Genomic DNA, 18,649 nt, shown 5'->3' with positions numbered 1-18,649 from the left:
GAAATTCTGGAGGCCAGGAGACATGGAGAGACATAGCCCAAGTCCTAAAAGAAAAAAGAAAAAAAAAAACTCTCAAGCATGAGTACTGGTCCCAGCAAAACTCCCATTTATAAATGAAGGTGAAATAACTTCCAAAACAAACAAAAATGTGAAAAATTGTCAACACTCATCCAGCCTTACAAATGATACTGAATGATAGGCTACACAGAGAGATGGAGGAAGATTGTCCACATTAAAGAATCTGAAGGGAGAAAATATCCTAGAAAAAGTACAAAGGAAAACCAAAGCAAAAAACAGGAATATTTCTGGAAAAATGGCAGAACTGAAGTATTATTTATCAATACTAACCTTGAATGTAATGGCCCAAACTATACAATTAAAAGAAATAAACTGGCTGAACAAATTAAAAAACATGACCCAACTATTTGCTGCTTACAAGAAACACACATCAACAAAAAGATACACAAAAACTGAAAGTGCAAGAATGCAAAAAGATATTATGTGATAATGTAAAGCAAAAAAGAGCAGGAGTGGCCATAGTAATAGAAAAACTGTTAAAAGAGATCTAGGAAGGAATTATGTAATGGTTAAGGATGAATTCAGAGTGAAGATTTGTCTATAATAAATGTATATGCACCCAGTGCCAGGGAACCTAGCTATTTAAAACAAATGACGCCGGTGCCGCAGCTCACTAGGCTAATCCTCCGCCTTGCAGCAGCGGCACACCGGGTTCTAGTCCCGGTCAGGGCGCCGGATTCTGTCCCGGTTGCCCCTCTTCCAGGCCAGCTCTCTGTGGCCAGGGATTGCAGTGGAGGATGGCCCAAGTGCTTGGGCCCTGCACTCCATGGGAGATCAGGAGGAGCATCTGGCTCCTGCCATCAGATCAGCGCAGTGCGCCAGGCGCAGTGCGCCAGGCGCAGCGCGCCAGCTGCGGCGGCCATTGGAGTGTGAACCAATGGCAAAGGAAGACCTTTCTCTCTCTCTCTCTCACTGTCCACTCTGCCTGTGAAAAAATAAATAAATGAGTAAAACAAATGACAATGCATTTAAAGAGAAACATAGACTCTAATACAATATTACTAAGGGGATTAAACATCCCACTTTCATCAATGGGCAGAACAACTACACACTCAAAGAAAATCAACAAAGAAAGAACAGTCCTAATCTACATTCAGGAGCAAAAGCACCTAATTGTTATCTACAGAACATTTCGTCACACAACTTCAGATTAGATATTTTATTTCTATCATTGCATTCAAGTTCCTCTGAGATATCCCATATGCTAGCCCATAAAGCAAGTGTTAGCACATTCAAATAAATGTATCTTTAATAGTATTTTGGAATGGAGCTACAAATTAACAACTTAAGAAACTGTAGAGAACATATAAACACATAGAAAATGAATGACATATTCCTGAATGGACAGTGATTCATAGAATAAATAAAAAAGAAATTAAAAAAAATCTTGCAAGTGAATAAAGATGGCAACACAACATATGATGGAGAAAAAGTAATGTTTCAGGGAAGGCTCATAGTAATTCATGCCTATGCAAATAATTGGAAAGACATCAAAGAAATGGTTTAACAATGCAACTAAAGGATCTTAAAAAAATAGTAGGAGGAAAGAAGTAATCAAAATTAGAGAGGAAGTAGACAAAATTGAAAAAAAAAGATTAGTGACATGATGATTTGTTTGAAAAAATAAGTGATATTTAATATTGGTACACAATTGATCCAAAAAACCAATATATAAAGAGAGGGCCCAAATTCATATAATCAGATATGAAAAACAAAATGTTACAAAAAGATGCCATAAAAATAAAAACAATCATAGGGAATTATCACAAATTGCTTTTGCTAAACAATTTGAAATTCTAAAAGAAATGAACAGATTTCAGACACATGCAATCTAAAAAACTTTATTCAGGAAGATATACAAAATCTCAATAGTAGATCAATAAAAAATTCAGATTGAACTGGTCATAAAGACCTTCACCAAAAAAAAAAAAGTCAAAAAGTCTAGGACTCAATTGTTTCACTGCTGGATTCTAGCAAACATTTAAAGAATAAAAAATTCCATTTCTTCACAAACAATTCAAAGCAATGGAAAGGGTGGGTCTCATCCCAAACTCATTTTATGTAGCCAACATCACCTTAATCTATCAATACATCAGAAAAAGTGTTCACTGTGTCAAGTGGGATTTATCCCTGGTATGCTGGGATGGTTCAAAGATTTGCAAATCAATAAATGTGATACATCACATGAACAAAAGGAAGAAAAAAATCCACATTGTTATCTCAGTAGATGCAGAGAAAGCATTTGATGAAATACAAAATTCTTTTATGATGAAAATCTTAAAAAATTTGGGTATAGAAGGAATACCCCTCAGCACAATCAAGGCGATTTACTACAACCCCACAGCCAGTATCCTATTGAATGGGAAGCGTAACCCCTAAAATATGGAACCAGAGAAGGATGACCACTCTCACCATTGCTATTTAACATTATCTTGTAACCTTTAGCTAGAGCCATTAGACAAGAAAAAAATCAAAGGGATAAAAATAGGAAAGGAAGAAGTCAAACTATCCTGTTTGAAGATGACACGATTCTATATATAGGGGATCCAAAAGACTCCACTGAGAGACTACTGGAATTCACAAGAGAGTTTGGTAAAGTCACAGGATATAAAATCAGCACACAAAAATCAACAGCCTTTTTATAAAAAGACAAAGCCATGGCTGAGAAAGAGCTTTTAAGATCAGCTCCATTCGCAATGGCTCCAAAAAGTTTTAAATATTTTGAATGAATTTAACCAAAGATATCAAAGAACTCTACATTTAAAATTATAAAACATTGAAGAAACAGAAGAAAACAGTAAAAATTGGAAAAATCTTCCATGTTTGTGTGTTTGAAAAACCAACATTATAAGAATTTCCATAATACCTAAGGCAATTTACAGATTCAATGTGATTTCAAGGACATTCTTTACTAATTCTTTACTAATAAAAATGATGCTAGATTCATATGGAAATACAAGAGACTCTGACTAGCTAAAGCAATATTTATTATACAACAACAACAAAGCTGGAGGCATCATAATACCTGATTTCAAGACATACTACATGGTAATTATTATTTTTTATTAAACTTTTATTTAATGAATATAAATTTCCAAAGTACAGCTTATGGGTTACAATGGTTTCCCCCTCCCAAAACTTCCCTCCCATCTGCAACCCTCCCCTTTCCCGCTCCCTCTCCCCTTCCAATCACATCATGATTCATTTTCAATTCTCTTTATATACAGAAGATCAGTTTAGTATATATTAGGTAATGATTTCAACAGTTTGCCCCCATATAGCAATACAAAGTGAAAAAATACTGTTGGAGTACTAGTTATAGCATTAAATAAGAGTGCACAGCACATTAAAGACAGAGATCATACATAATATTTTTTTAAAAAATTAATTAATTTTCTATGCCATTTCCAATTTAACATCAGGGTTTTTTTTTTCATTTCCAATTATCTTTATATACAGAAGATCGATTCAGTATATAATTATAATCAAGACATTCTGGTTCTAGCACACAGATAGATGTGTAGAGCAATGGAATGGAATAGAAATTACATAAATCAATCCACACATCTACAGCCAACTTATCTTTGACAAAGGAGCTAAAATTAATCCCTGGAGCAAGGACAGTCCCTTCAACAAATGGTCCTGGGAAAACTGGATTTCTGGATGCAGAAGTATGAAACTACAACCATATCTTACACTTTACAAAAAAAAAAAACAACTTAAAATCTATCAAAGACCTGAATTTATGACCTGATACAATCAAATCACTAGAAAATATTGAGGAAATTCATGAAGACATTGTCACAGGCAAAGACTTCTTGGAAAAGACTTCAAAAGTACAAGCAATCAAAGATAAAATTGACAAATGAGATTGCATCAAGCTGAAAAGCTTCTGCTTCTAAAAAACACTCACCAAATGAAGACACACCAACAGAAAATATTTGCAAGCTATGCAACAGATAAAGGGTTAACATCTAGAATCTATAAAGAGCTCAAGAAATTCAACAACAAAACAAATAACCCAGTTAAGAAATGGGCAAAAGAGGAATTTCAAATGGCCAACACACACTTAAAAAATGCTCATGATCACTAGTCATCATGAAAGTGCAAATCAAAACCACAATTAAGTTTCACTTCATTCCTGATAGATTGGCTTTCATACAGAAATCAGTGAACAGCATATGCTGCTGAGGATATGGTGAAGGAGGTACCCTAATGTACTGTCAGTAGGAATTTAAACTCTTCCAGCCACTGTGGGAGACAGTGTGGAGATACCTCAGAAATCTGAATATAGACCTACCATATGATCCAGCCATCCCACTCTCAGGAAATCATATACAATCAGCATATGAGGCATCAATACTTCCATGTTCATTGCAGCACAATTCACAATAGCTAAGATGTGGAATCAACATAGGTGTCCAGTCCATCACTGATGAAAGGATATAGAAATTAAGGTATAATATATAACTTATGCAGTACTATTCAGTTGAATAAAAATGAAATCCTGTCTTTTGCAACAATATGGATGCAACTGGAAACCATTATACTAAGTGAAATAAGCCATTCCAAGAAAGACAGATTATTTTTTTCAATGATGTGAAATGACTAATACAGTTCCTAAAATATAATATATTGGAGTGAAGTGGACATTTTGAGATTCAATGATTGCTTACAGCCTATGTGTCTTGGATAGTTTATTTTCTTCATACTATTTGTTGAACTATTTCACTTAGTGTAGGGTTAATTTTTCAATCATTAAATAAACTGAAAATTCTTTGTAAAAGTTTTGAGTGTTAATGGGAAATGGAAGATGAAGAAAAGTTGGAGCACGGCCAAGGGGGAGGGTAGGATAGAAAGTATCACTCTTCCTAAATCTGTATATGTGAAATACATGATACTTGTATAAGTTAAATAAAACATATCAGTCATCTAGAAAAAAAGATTCTAAAATTCATATGGAAACACAGCACACTCTATATTGTAAAAGCAGTCTTGTATAACAAAAACAATGCAACACCATACCAGACATAATGCTGGCAGCTATAATCAAAACAGCCTGGTACTGACAGAAAAATAGATATATAGAGCACTGCAACATAATAGAAACCCCAGAAATGATTCCATACATCTGCAATCAACTGATCTTTGACAAATGAACTAAAAATCAATTCCTGAAGAAATGACAGTCTTCAAAAACTGATGTTGTGAAAATGGATCCCCTCATGGCCAAAGTATGAAGCAAGATGCCTACCTTACACCTTATACAGAAATCAACTCCAGGCCGGTGCCGCGGCTCAATAGGCTAATCCTCCGCCTAGCGGTGCCGGCACACCGGGTTCTAGTCCCGGTCGGGGCACCGATCGTGTCCCGGTTGCCCCTCTTCCAGGCCAGCTCTCTGCTGTGGCCAGGGAGTGCAGTGGAGGATGGCCCAAGCCCTTGGGCCCTGCACCCCATGGGAGACCAGGATAAGCCCCTGGCTCCTGCCATCGGATCAGCGCGGTACGCTGGCCGCAGCGCGCCAACCGCGGCGGCCATTGGAGGGTGAACCAACGGCAAAAGGAAGACCTTTCTCTCTGTCTCTGTCTCTCACTGTCCACTCTGCCTGTCAAAAAAATAAAAAAAAGAAAAAAAAAAGAAATCAACTCCAAATGGATCAGAAATCTAAATTCATAACATGATTTCATCAAATTACTAAACGAAAACTCTGCAAAATCTTGGCATTTGGAAAGACTTCTTGGAAAAGACAACAGAAACATAGGCAATCAAAGCAAAAATAGAAAAAATAGTATTACATAAAGCTTAGAAGCTTAAAGGAAACCATCAACAAAGTAAAGAGGCCATTATTAGAATGGGAGAAAATGTTTGAAAACTATTGAACTGGTAAAAGATTTCCATCAGTATATATATAAAGAATACAATTAACTCAACAAAAGCAAAGCAATCCAGTCAAGAAATGGACATAGGATATGAGTAGGCAATTTTAATGATGAAATTCAAATGGCTGACACATAAAAAGCTGTTTAGGATCACTACACATCAGGGAAATGGAAACAAAAAACAACATGAGGTTTCAATTGACACTGGCTAGAACGGCTACCATCCAAAAATAAAAGTAAAAACTAGTAAACGCTGGTAAGGATGTGGGGGAAAAAGTATCCTTATACAGTGTTGGTGGGAATGCAAACTAGTACAATCATTATGGAAGACTGAATGAAGATTCCATAGAAATCTAAAAATATATCTACCATATGATGTAGCCTTCTTATTCTTGGGAATTTACCTAAATAAAATATAATCAACATATGGAAGACTTATTTGCAGTCCCATGCTCTTTTCAGCTCAATTTACAAAAGCTAAGATATAGAATCAACCCTAATAGCCACAAACTGCAGACTGGAAAAAAGTTGTTTTACTACTCATCCATTCAGAAAATGGAATCCTGTCTTTGCAATTAAATGGATATAATTAGAAACCACTTTCATTAATGAAATAAGCCAGGTCCAAAAAGACAAATATCATGCTTTCCATGATTTGTGATTAAAAAAGGTAATGTATATGAGCAAAATTAACATCTTAAAACCTGATTCTTGTCTATACTATTAAGGAACAGGGGTTTTTCTACTCACTACTTGTTGAACTCTTTATTTAGTGGAGGTTAAGCTTGTGCAATACAAACTGAAAATGAGTCATTGTAAAAATTAAGAGGAAAACCTCAGAACCAGTGTCTTGCATCTAGTCCATGGCACGAGAGAGCCTACCTTTCCCCTGCAGGGCCTGTGGTGGTTTTGAGGTGTGGGGCTGGACAGCTTGGTGGGCAGTGTGGGCTCTGGAACCTTCTGGGATGGCCCAGTGTTTCTTTCCAGGGTCCCCTCCTGAACCCATGCATCTCACCTGGTGTGCAGGCTGCTGGCCATCCCACCTCGGTCAGACCATGACCCGTCCCTCGCCACCTCGTGACCCTGGGGGTCACCCTGTCCCTCCCTGGCCTGCTTCCTTCCTGCATGCTAATACCCGGGGTCATGCAGTGTTCTGATGTCCCCTCCCTCGGGCTCTGGGGCTGGGATGCCCTCCTGGGCTCTGGGTGCCCGTGGGAATGTTGTGCCGAGTGTCCAGTCCCTGGGTCATCACCCACAGCCTGTGTTTTAGCCCTCCCACTGCAGCCCCGCGTGTCTGTAGACTTCCATGGTGGGAGCTTGACCAGTCCCTGCCCTGGCCATGGAAGCTGCCCTAAGCATCTCTGGTCCAGGCTGGCTGGCCTCCCGCCATGGCAGCTTCTCTGGGCAGCTGTCCATGGTCATGTCAGCTGTCCTGGGCCAGGGTGCCCAGGGCAGGGAGAACCTGAGACTGGACTGACAGACTGGGGTTTTGCCAGGGTGAGGGCATCTTCCCTCAGGGGCAGGAGCTCCAGCCCATGCACACGCTGCTGGGAGGGTTGGCTGCCTGAAGCCTGGAGTGTCTGGCCTGGATGCTGAGGGGGTGACTGCTGTGTAGGGCTGGCCTGCTGGGGGTCAGCATCTGCAGAGACCCTGGCCTCCATGGGCTGCCTGTGCCCTGCTGCTCCCCGAGTGGGCATCCAGGGAACCCCTCCAGGGTGCCTCAGGACATATGATTGGCAGGCTGTGTTCTCTGGGGTGGGGGTGTGGGGGAGGGGTCAGGCTACCTCCCACCTGCTTTATGGGGTGGGGGTGGGGGTCCTGGTCACCTCAGTTTTTAGCTAATCCTTGCTTTCCGCAGGCCTGGCCCACTCCCAATGAGATCATTTGCAAAATATGCTTCCTGCTAGCCTGAGCTCTTTGGTTCTGCCACCTGCACCAGCCCCTCCTGGGAGTTCCAGTCATCCTGGGCAAGGCCAGCTGGCTCGGGAACTTGGGGGCCTGTTGGGGGGGATGTGGGGTCCTGTGTCTGATGTATGTTGTCCTTGGGGCAGGAGAGTGTCACCCTGGGAGTGGACAAGGAGGATATGACCCTGACCTTGGGCCACTGGGCCCTGTCCCAGGCTTCTGTCTCCTGGATCCACAGACAGGCAGTCTGAAGCAGGAACTTTGGTGTCAGGTCTCTGAGGTCAGCCCCAGGCCCTGTGACCTTAAGGGAGTACCCACCCTCCCAATCCCTGGGGTCAGGTCTCCAGGGTCAGCCCCAGGCCCTGTGACCTTGGGGGAGCAGCCACCCTACCAAACCCTGGCTGCTGGGAGGGGCTTGAAGCCCCCCCAGTGGAGCCTTGATCTGTCAGTCCCGGGAGATGGAGGCTGATGTGGGGTCTCCCTCCCCCTCCTCATGCGATCCTTGCATCCCAGAGGACACATGGCCATGGATGGGCCTGGGCCTGGGCCTGAGTGCCAGGGCTGGCCCAGCACCTGCCCCCATGCCTGGGAAGCAGGCAGGGGTGGGGGCGGGAATCGAAGGGGCTGAAAGTGGCCATATATAGTCACAGGGTGAGCAGTAACTGGCCCCCTCAGGGCTGGCTCTGGTCTGGCACCAGGCCCAGCACTGGGTCCCCGCGGGCAGTCTGGCTCTGGGGTGGGGTGGCTTCCCAGCCAGCCAGTTGGGAATGGGCAGAGGGGTGCAGGTGGTGAAAGGAAGCTGGACTGGGGGCAAGTGTTGGGTACGGCAGAGTCCCTGCTCACGTTTGTTGATTGAAAATAAAAATCCTGGGGGCTTTCCCTGTGAGAGGCAGGTGTGGTTTGAAACCTTTCAAAGCTGGAGGCAGTGGCACCTCCTGAGCCCTCACCCCACCCTGGGGTCAGGTCTGCTCTGCCTAGAGCCTCCCCTCCCCTCCCTTCCCTGGAGACTCTGTTTTTGGAGCTGCTGGGTGGTCTTGGAGGGACCTCTGGGGGTGGGGAAGGTGCCCTGGGTCACTCCTGTGACCATGGCCCCCACCCCAGCCCCCTCTACCAGCCCAGTCTCTGCCCACTGCATTCCTGGCCTTGGATGTTCACTAGGTTTTGCTCCTTTAATTTGTTAAATTTTGTGTGTTGATATTTTCCTCATTGTCAGCAGTTTTTTCCTCCCCCCCCCCCTTTTTTTTTTTTTTTGGATATGGAGCCATTAGGGTGAGAGAAGAATAAAAGATACATTACAATTAAAATGTTAATGAAATCCACATCATACAACTTTTGAAACCCTCCAGGCATTCATCTTGCCTGTGTCACATCCATTAACTCTGTCCATTCCTATTAACTGCTTGTATGAAATAAATTATTTTTTCAACTTATATAAATAAAAAGTTAAAAAGAATGTGATGTGTAGTATGTACACTCTGTAGAAAGAATAAAAGCCAGTAACTAGTAGTCTTACTTCCTGCTTAGACTAGGGCACTTATGATATGCAATGGTGAAAGTAATAAAATCACAGAAAAATAAAAATGCCATTTGTTTTGCTATATAAACTGTGAGTACTTTGCACAGAACTTGGTAGCTTTGGGATCTGCAAGGAGGGAAAGCCTATACTTTCAGGAATGGAGAGTCCCTACCTGTACTTTCAGGGAAGAAAAGTCCTTGTCAAGGTCCCTAAAGGTGCCTAAACGTCAACCAATGAGGATCAGACCCACCTCAACCTTAACCCCCATGCACTGTATCTATAAAAGCAGCCCTCCCAGCTGCTTTATTGGGACCAGGGAACCTTGCCCCAGAACAGAATCCCACTAGAAGCAATTAACTTAATTGCTTCCTCTGCCTGGGAAGATTTGTTACACGCCAGACAACTTACAGAACTGAGTAGCTTGGTAGTAGTAATTACTAAGTGCCAAGCAAGGGAATTTAATGAAAAGTCTTTTTTTTCTTCTTTTGCTTTCATTATTATGTTCAATTATTCAGTTTTAACAGATCCAATATATTATATATTACAGGAATTAAATCAAGAAAAAATGTCACATTACAGAAAAATCCTAATGGAGTCTATCACTAGAATGAAACTGAAAATTTTCAATGCAAGTAATAAATTTGGAGTTTTCCAAAACTCCGAAATTGGAAAAAAAATGTGCAATTCTCAAACCATGACAAAGAATATCGCTGTATGATCATTCAGAGATACTCCTCTGCATGGGAAAGATTCAAAGAAAACTTAGAAGCTCTTTAAGTAGCTGTCAATCTTTTTCTTTTCTTTTTTTTTATTAAACTTTTATTTAATGAATATAAATTTCCAAAGTACAGCTTATGGGTTACAATGGCTTCCCCCTCCCAAAACTTCCCTCCAACCCACAACCCTCCCCTTTCCCGCTCCCTCTCCCCTTCCAATCACATCATGATTCATTTTCAATTCTCTTTATATACAGAAGATCAGTTTAGTATATATTAGGTAACGATTTCAACAGTTTGCCCCCATTTAGAAACACAAAGTGAAAAAAAATACTGTTGGAATACTAGTTATAGCATTAAATAAGAGTGTACAGCACATTAAAGGCAGAGGTCCTACATAATATTTTTTAAAAGTTAATTAATTTTCTATGCCATTTCCAATTTAACACCAGGTTTTTTTTTTCATTTCCAATTATCTTTATATACAGAAGATCAATTCAGTACATAATTAGTAAAGATCTCATCAGTTTGTACCCACGCAGAAACACAAAGTGTAAAAATACGGTTTCAGTACTAGTTATAGCATCACTGCACATTAGACAACACATTAAGGACAGATCCCACATGGGATGTAAGTACACAGTGACTTCTGTTGCTGACTTAACAATTTGACACTCTTGTTTATGGTGTCAGTAATCTCCCTAGGCTCTAGTCATGAGTTGCCAAGGCTATGGAAGCCTTTAGGGTTCACTGACTTTGCTCTTATTCCGATAGGGTCATAGTCAAAGTGGAAGTTCTCTCCTCCCTTCAGAGAAAGGTACCTCCTTCTTTGATGGCCCCGTTCTTTTTCTTTTCCATGGTATCTTGGCTTTCCATGCCTACAATACTCTCATGGGCTCTTCAGCCAGGTCTGAATGCCTTAAGGGCTGATTCTGAGGCCAGAGTGTTGTTTAGGACATCTGCCATTCTATGAGTCTGCTGTGTATCCCACTTCCCATGCTGGATCTTTCTCTCCCTTTTTGATTCTATCAGTTAGTATTAGCAGACACTTGTCTTGTTTGTGTGATCCCTTTGTTTCTTAGACCTATCCAGGCCATCGAATGTGAACTGAAATTGATCACTTGGACTAGTGAGATGGCATTGGTACATGCCACCTTGATGGGACTGTATTGGAATCCCCTGGCACATTTCTAACTCCATCATTTGGGGCAAGACTGATTGTGCATGTCCCAAATTGTGCATCTCCTCCCTCTCTTTTTCCACTCTGAAATTTAACAGGGATCACTTTTCAGTTAAAATTTAAACACCTAAGAATAATTGTGTGTTAATTACAGAGTTCAACTGCTAGTATTAGAACAAAAAAAACAACAAAAATAATAAAAAGGATAAAGTATTACATTGTACATCTAGAGTCAGGACAAAAGCTGATTTTTTTTTTTTTTTGGACAGGCAGAGTGGATAGTGAGAGAGAGTCAGAGAGAAAGGTCTTCCTTTTTTTGCCGTTGGTTCACCCTCCAATGGCCGCTGCAGCCGGCGCATCGTGCAGATCCGAAGCCAGGAGCCAGGTGCTTCTCCTTGCCTCCCACACAGGTGCAGGGCCCCAGGACTTGGGCCATCCTCCACTGCCTTCCCAGGCCATAGCAGAGAGCTGGCCTGGAAGAGGGGCAACCAGGATAGAATCCGGAGCTCCGACCGGGACTAGAACCCAGTGTGCCGGCGCCACAAGGCAGAGGATTAGCCTGTTAAGCCATGGCACCGGCCAGTAGCTGTCAATCTTATAAGGAAAAGGCCAATCAAGATGTATGAAGAATCAAGATGCTAGGAACAAGATATACTAAGAAACTGAAATTATATATAGACAATAGCATTTCAAAGGCAAAAGAAAAAGAGATGGGCCGGCGCCGCGGCTCAATAGGCTAATCCTCCACCTAGCGGCGCCGGCACACCGGGTTCTAGTCCCGGTCGGGGCACCGATCCTGTCCTGGTTGCCCCTCTTCCAGGCCAGCTCTCTGCTGTGGCCAGGGAGTGCAGTGGAGGATGGCCCAAGCCCTTGGGCCCTGACCCCATGGGAGAACAGGATAAGCCCCTGGCTCCTGCCATCGGATCAGCGCGGTGCGCCGGCCGCAGCGCGCTACCGCGGTGGCCATTGGAGGGTGAACCAACAGCAAAAGGAAAACCTTTCTCTCTGTCTCTGTCTCTCACTGTCCACTCTGCCTGTCAAAAATAAAAATTAAAAAAAAAAGAAAAAGAGATGTAAATGTAATGATAAAAATAAGGCAATTGTGAATGAAAACTGTATTTTTCTGGAAAATGGGTGAATACAAAGAAAATATGAACAAATATAATGATTAAGTTTCCATTAATTTGACATGTAAGATCATAAAATTTGCAGGAACTAAATTCCAGAAAACATCATGTGCCTTCAAAAGTGATCTTACAGGAACAAGTCCTGCATCTAGAAGTATACTATTAAAAATTTCAACATCGATGGGATATATAATTCCATAAAAATCCATAGAGTTTAAAAAAAGTCCTTGAAATAGTAAAACAATACCCCAGACCTAGATGGCTCTGAGGAATTTTGAATTTAAAAAGTAGTTAAGTTACTTTATGCATGTTGAAGGAATGGACAACACAATTAAAAATTGAACAAATGTATACAAATATTCACAGTGCTACCACTGGTACATAATATGATTTGATGACATAATTGGGCAATATTCATAAATTCCAATCCAAAGCAAAGATTAAAATATTTTTATACTAAAGTATAAATTATAGGGTTATTACTGTTAGTAGAACTGTTATTTTGTAGGAGAGAAAACAAAGTGATAAGAAAATTGAAGGGAATCTGTTAAAGTACATTTCACATGGGAAATAAGGATAAATGAATGAAAACAACACAAAGATCTTGGAAATTATGCAAATCTCAAGGAAAAATATTTGTATTTACAGATACTCTTAAGAAGTTCAAAAATTTATTGTCCTCTGAAAGACCAGAAAATTCCCCTGTAAATTGAGAATGGTGGGTCAAGAAGGCTTTGAAAATATGGGGACATGAAATAGACACAAAAGAATTCAGATAATTTGTAACTTGTTGATGTCACAAAAAAAACAGCAAAGATGGCCTCAATATAGTAGTAGACTTGGCTTATAATAGGATGTTGATGATATAAACAGGTCACAATAATCAATTAAAAGACAACAATAACTAAAACAATGCACAACTTAGAAATGCACATTTTTATATCACCTATATTCTAGTTACTGGAAGTAGCAGTGATCAATAATGCAGGAGAAATAATAGCATGACAACATACACAAGAGAATTGGGTGGGGTGAATCAATGTCTATTAAAAATGCACTTAACTTAAGAAATGAAATAAAAAGCAATGAGGATGAAAACACTATACCTTTTATATAAAAAATCTTAAATGAAAGATACATTTACATCTACACTTTGAATATATCAAGAACCAATGATTTATTACACTCATATAAACCACCAAAAATTAAAAATGTATAATCTGGAAATGTAGAATAATAATATGGGTTAGAAGTGCTTTTGATGAGCCATAAAAATAAAACTGGCCAAGAAAATTAACAAAGTTTTGAGTATGCTGATAGCCTTTTCAATGTTAAAAGCCAAGCAACATACTAATAGGTTTAGTCCTAGGATAGGCTTCCATTGGGTTACTTTTCACATGAACAGGTGAGAAGAATAAACTCAAAGGTAAAACAAAATATGCAAAAGAGGTATACTTGTTATAATATAAATTATAATTACTTTGTGAATTCAGTTACTTGAAAATAACAATAATAATGTGATAAGAACATATAAGGGATTTTTGTAAATAATAGCTCATTACATATAAATTAAAAATAGAAAATAAGAAAAAATTATGCAAATAAAACAAAATTATGCCAATAACCAGAAAACATAAAACTGAATATATTTATATCTAGAGCTACACATTCAAAATTTGTATAACTTACTTTTCATTGGAATGGTGTAGTTCAGAGTCCCATAATAAGGCAACCCCTTGTCATTACAGTAACATAAATAAAACATCATATTGTAGCTCATACTCTGCTTGTGTTCACCTAACAATCTCTAAAATAAAATAAACCAGAAATTAAATTGTAGGATTAAAAACCAGGTTAAGATCCTTGCCCTTACATAATTGTCAAATTGTCATAACATGTACCAGTATCTAGATGTATAGAAGAAAATTTGAATCATCAAAAAACTATGAGTTTTTCAGAGTACTATAAAAATTAAAGAAATACATACATATGGCTTTATGTATATTATTTTTACAAATATGTGTACATGTGTGTATTACCTTGAGGAGAGAGAATGATAACCTCTGATTAAGATGACTCTGAGAAGCTATGTACCAGAAAGTTTCCAGGAAACCTATAGAATGTTGGGAGTGATGATGATCTCACAATGATATTCCCATGGCTGAGATTGGCCTATGGTTAAGCTTATGGTCATAAAATAAACAGATTATTCATTATTCATGTTATACATGGAAGTTAACTCAACACAAACTAGAAAGGATTCGGATATATTAAATATTATATTTTTATTGCTGAAAGTAACAGAGAAATGTCTACAGATGTGTCCAAAAATTCCAAACAAATAAAGGAAATATTTTTTAAAAATCCCTAAAATTTCATTTACAAAGCATAGAAAGCTGTAGGAAGATAAATTGAGAACCATTCTTGCAACTTGATAGAATAAATTAAACATATCAGTGTCTAAATTTAATGTATTGAAAAATTCAATACTAATTTTTCCAGCTGTGATGGCCAATTAAGGAGTGAACCAGCAGATGGAAGAGAGGGAAGACCTCTCTCTCTCTCTCTCTCTCTGCCTCTCCTCTCTATGTAACTCTGAATTTCAAATAAATAAATAAATCTTAACAAAAAAAGAAAAAAGAAGAATTAAATACCAATTTCAATTTGGTGTCTACAAATAAAAAAAATGAAATAAGAAGGAACATATATCATTCAAAGTATGAATGAATCCTATATCCAAATTTCAGAAAATGTGTAACTAAAACTTCATTAGTTGATTTACAGATTTTTATTGACATTATTAACAAGAATGAAAATGGTAAAAATCCCAATAATGGTTTGCAAGAGCTTAATTTTTATTTACCAGGATGTTTATTTACATTGGAATGCAACAAAGTAAGAGGCAAATTAGAATTAAAAATAGAATGAACATAACAATATAAAATGATCTTGGTATTTCTGTGAGTACAACTGGGTAAAAATGGTAAGAACAATAACACTGAGAAACAATTATATGGGGAATGGTTAGAATTATTGATCAAATTGACACATATAAAGAATATAAGCAAAATCACTCTAACTCCCATATAGTGAATACTATCATTCCTGGTGAATATTAGACTTAAAATAAAGACACTTCTATTGAAATTTGCATGTTGTGAGATTTTTTAAAAAACCTAGTTACATCAAAATTCCTCAAAAGTAAGCAAAGGTCATCTGAAAATGAGCATGAAAACAGATTCTAAGTGCATATGAAAGTTTATGAATAGAAAATCAGCTGGAGAAATTACACTAAGAGACTATTGGAACTCATAGGAGAGCTTGGTAAAGCTGTAGGATATAAAATCAGCGCTCAAAAATCAATTGCCTTTGAATACACAAATAATGCCACCGCTGAGAAAGAACAGAAATATCACTACCATTCGGAGTAGCTACTACAAATCTATATACCTTTCAATAAATTTAACCAAGGATGTGAAATTTATAAAATTTTAAAGAAAGAAATAGAAGAAGGAAAAATTTGAAAAAACCACCTGTGTTCTTGGAATGGAAGAATGAATGTCATCAAGATGGCCATTCACAAAAAGTAGTTTACAGATTCAATGAGATTCCAATAAAAATACCAAGGACATTTTCTCATATCTAAAAAAGTAATGCTAAAATCCATATGTTAGCACAGGGATACCAAATAGCAAACACAATCTTAAACAGCAAAAACAAAGCTGCAGGCATCACAAGACCAGATTTTAAGACATTCTATGGGCCAGTTACAGTCAAAACAGCCTGGTAACTGAGATACATGAAGTTTGCTCTCTTTATTCTAATAAAATTTTTTCAAATGATTACATCATGGCCGTGAATGGACTGATTACACACTCACTAACATAATGAGAAGATTTTAAGGAACTAAACAAGCTGAAGTCAGTGTTCAAGTGTTCATAAAGGACAATTAAAAATGCACAGCATTGATTCTTGGGAAAAATGGGAACTAATGCTGAAAGATGTATTGCTGAATTAGAATAGAAAATACATACTTAAATAAAAGTCTCCAAAATGTTTACTAGAATTTGGTGTACAACAGTTGTGGTTTCAGAATAATTAAGATGGCTTTCAATAAATGTTAAAGGAAATGGGCTAGCCACCCAGAGGGAGGAGGTGTTTAAACCACACAGTTGAGGCAGGAAAGCTAACACACAGCTTGAATAAATCATGAAATACTATGTTTCAGTGAGGTAAAGCCACTTCAAATGTGCCAGTAAATCCAACAGACTCAAAGACTGAAATAGTTAAATTCACAGAAGTAAACATTTTAACACACAATGCATCATAAGGAATTTTTTTGCAGCTGCTTTGAATTTTATTTGGGAAAACCAGAAGCTTAACAGTATCAAAAGGGCATACAGGCAGGGGCTTGCGGCTGGGCAGCGCAGAAGGCCGCTCTACTTGGCCGAAGGCTGCTTCGACTTCCCGGCTTCCAGGCGCCGATCTGGGCACGGGCCTCGGAGGTGACAGAGATGACGATCTCCGCGACTTCGTGGCCGGCTTGGGCAGCGGCGCTTCCACGGGGAGTGCACCCTCAGGGGACAGCGAGGAGGAGACCAGCGTGGGGTCCACGCCAGGGGAAGCGTGTACTTCCGGGTGGAACAGCGCACGATGTAGCCGTGCTCCTGTCGCTCTTCGTGTTTGCCCGTGATCTCCACCACGCTGTCCTCGGTCTTGACTGTCAGCTCCCGGGGCGAAGTGGTTCCCATCCAGGGTCATGTGCCAGCGGTCGGCCCTGTGCGGTCAGCCACTGCTGAGCTGCCTGCTGAGTGCAGGGCTGTGGGCGGGCGCCTCCGCGGAGGGCAGGGGCCTCATGTAGCCTGACAAACCGCTGGTACTGAACCACTGCCCCCACTTCTAGGGCAGCCGTGGCAGCCCAAGGCCACAGGCCACCCTGTGTGCCCTTTTGATACTGTTAATCATACAGTTGGGTGAAATTACATAAGAAACTGCTACAAATCAATATACAATTCTAAAAACCAAACAGAAAAAATGGACAAGAATATGTATATACATCATATGTATGACTGTTTAAAGAAAAGGACAAACATCTTTAGATTTATGAACAGAAAGTCAATCTCACTTGCAGAAATAAAAAACCAAAAAAATTAGCAATCATCATTTTTCCTTGTCATATTGGTAAATTTCCTAAAAATTGAAAAGATCACGTTGGCAAGGCTGACTGGAGAAGCAAACCATTGTAAACAAGCCCAGCAAACTGGGGTAGCCAGTTCCAATGATCACATCTACAAAAGGCAGTATGACTTTGTGCATCAGAATTATGAATGCTTATGCTTCTTTACTCAGCAATTTTAGTTCTAGTAATTTAATCTGGAGGTTTACTTCACCTCTGTGAATGGGCATATGTCAATGGTATCTATTACAGCTTGTGTTGTTCTAAAAATAAAAGATTGGATTAAGCAGCTAGTTAAAAACTTAAAACATCTGTAGGTTAGACCATGAGTTTCCAAAAAAAATGAGGAAGCACTTCAGGCAATGATATTCTGAGGGCATGAGCAGTTTTAATGAGCTTATCAACATCAACATCTTTTGGAAATTTTATTACCTTTTAGTTACATAAATAATTTTATTACCTTTTAGTTACATAAATAAATAAAAGAAGTACAAGCCACAATAAAATTATTACATGATAATATAGAAAAGCAAGTTTGTACAATTTGAAAGAAATAGAACAAAATTTCTACAGATGAAATATAGTCAATTAAATAGAAAATTGCTGAATAGATTAGATAGGACAGTGCACAGAGCTGAACAGAGAATTGGGCCAGTAACAAGATGCATCTGATGAAATTATATAGAATATACCAAAGATAAAGATTCTCCCTTAGTGATCTTTTGAGCTGTTTCTATTTTGAAAAAAAATGGTGGTTTTAAGTAGTTCTACAATTATGAATAAGCTATGAACCTTCCAGTTAGGTCTGTAAGTAGACTCAGACCTCTACTTCTCTGCATACACCTAGGAGTCTCATGAAGTAAGCCTGTGTTTAATGTTACTAGAAACTACCAAAGGGTTTTTCTGTTCATGCTAATAGACTAAGAATAACAGGATCTCTACATTTAGGAATAGGAAGGGAAATACAACAACCTGCCCTGTGCATCACACTCAGTAATGAAGCATGGGGAATATGAGGCACTTCAAAGCACTTCATGGGAAAACAGAATTAAAAGATCTGTTGATTTGGTGC

General features: G+C 39.1%; 1 pseudogene; it reads right to left on the bottom strand.

The window, feature by feature from the left end:
* Positions 1–16,840: 16,840 nt before the first annotated feature.
* LOC133754190 (heat shock protein beta-1-like) lies at positions 16,841–17,258 on the bottom strand (annotated as a pseudogene).
* Positions 17,259–18,649: the final 1,391 nt, after the last annotated feature.

Source organism: Lepus europaeus, chromosome Y (assembly GCF_033115175.1).
Source record: "Lepus europaeus isolate LE1 chromosome Y, mLepTim1.pri, whole genome shotgun sequence".
NCBI classification, from domain to species: Eukaryota; Metazoa; Chordata; class Mammalia; order Lagomorpha; family Leporidae; genus Lepus; species Lepus europaeus.
Note: the sequence above shows the minus strand (reverse complement) of the source record. Positions and strands in the feature narration are given on the sequence as shown.